This window comes from Pantherophis guttatus, chromosome 4, assembly GCF_059756535.1.
Source record: "Pantherophis guttatus breed Tessera chromosome 4, ASM5975653v1, whole genome shotgun sequence".
In the NCBI taxonomy this organism is placed as follows: Eukaryota; Metazoa; Chordata; class Lepidosauria; order Squamata; family Colubridae; genus Pantherophis; species Pantherophis guttatus.
In genome coordinates this window covers 132,069,892-132,071,497 of record NC_142066.1, presented here as the reverse complement: position 1 = coordinate 132,071,497, position 1,606 = coordinate 132,069,892, and positions in this window count along the sequence as shown.

The following is a 1,606-nucleotide window of genomic DNA, read 5'->3' as shown; positions in this document are numbered from 1 at the left end:
ACCTCATCTCAGAAGGGATGGTATTCTTGAAGGTGGAACACACACACATCATCTCTGTTTATACAAAAACATTAGGAGAAAGCCGGAGTGAAATCCAGCAGGTTCTGACAGGTTCTGGAGAACTGGTAGTGGAAATTTTGAGTAGTTCAGAGAACCAGTAAATACCACCTCTGGCTGGCCCCGAGTGGGGAGGGAATGGAGATTTTGCAGTATCCTTCTCCTGCCATGCCCACCAAGCCACACCCACAGAATTGATAGTAAAAAAATGTGGATTTCACCACTGGGAGAAAGGTTATCCAAAATGGTTCTATATTTTTATTTTTATTTTTTTAATTCCACTCTTGTATTTATAAATAACTTCAAGTGCAAATATGATCACTCAATACTTAAAACTCCTTCCTCCTGCTATTTTACCCACAATAATAATTCTGTGAGGTGAGCTGGCCTGAGGTAAAGTGACTGGCTCAAAGTCACCCAGCTGGTTTTGTATCTAAAGCACGACTAGAATTCATCAATCTATCAGTGGTAGGTTGCTCCCGGTTTGGTCCGGTTCTTGCGAACTGGTAGTAACGGTGGCAGGAGACTCCACCCACCCGCCCAGATCAGGGGTGAAATGCTCCCAGACTGGATCGCCCAATCTGGTAGCGATAGAGGCGGGTGGTTCAGAGAACCGGTAGTAAAAATCCCTGCCCCCCCCCCATGCCCAGCTGAGCCGCGCAATCATCAGAGGCTTCTTTTTAATTTTTAAAAGCATTTTTTCTACAACCTCTTCGGTTGAAAAAATGCTTTTAAAAGTAAAAAAAAAAAGCCTCTGATGATCGCATGGCTCAGCTGGGATCATCAGAGCTTTTAAAAGCATTTTTTTCTATAACCCCTTTGGCCGAAGAGGTTGTAGAAAAAATGCTTTTAAAAGCCTCTGACAATCCCAGCTGAGTTGCCTGATCATCAGAGGCTTTTTCAAGCATTTTTTTACAACCTATTCAAAGAAGTTATAGAAAAAATGTTTTTAAAAGGAAAAAAATCCTCTGCCGATCAGGCAACTCAGCTGGGATCGGCAGAGCCTTTTAAAAACATTTTTTACAACCTCTTTGGCCGAAGAGATTGTAGAAAAAATGGTTTTAAAAGTTTTTTAAAAAAAAGTTGGCCATGCCCACCCAGTTACATTGCCCACCCCAAGCCACACCCACAGAACTGGTAGTAACAAATTTTACATTTCACCACTGGCCCAGATGTCATGATGAATGATCTATACATGCACAGAAGCTCACACGCGCGCTCCTGTTGCGAACTGGTAGCAGAGGTAAGTAGAACCCATCCCTGCAATCTATCCTTTTCTAGCCTGTTGCCTTAGCCAATAAATCAAAAAGGATGTGCACAATGCTTCATAGAAGGAAAGTTGCTTCTATCCCATCACCAACAGTAACAAATGTTTATCAGATATGGCTTGTGGATAAGGTTATACTCAGTGGTGAAATCCAATTTTTTTTACCACTGGTTCTGTGGGTATGGCTTGGTGGGCATGGCAGGGGAAGGATACTACAAAATCTCCATTCCCACCCCACTCAAGGGATAAGGATATTGGAAAATCTCCATTCCCTCCCCTCCT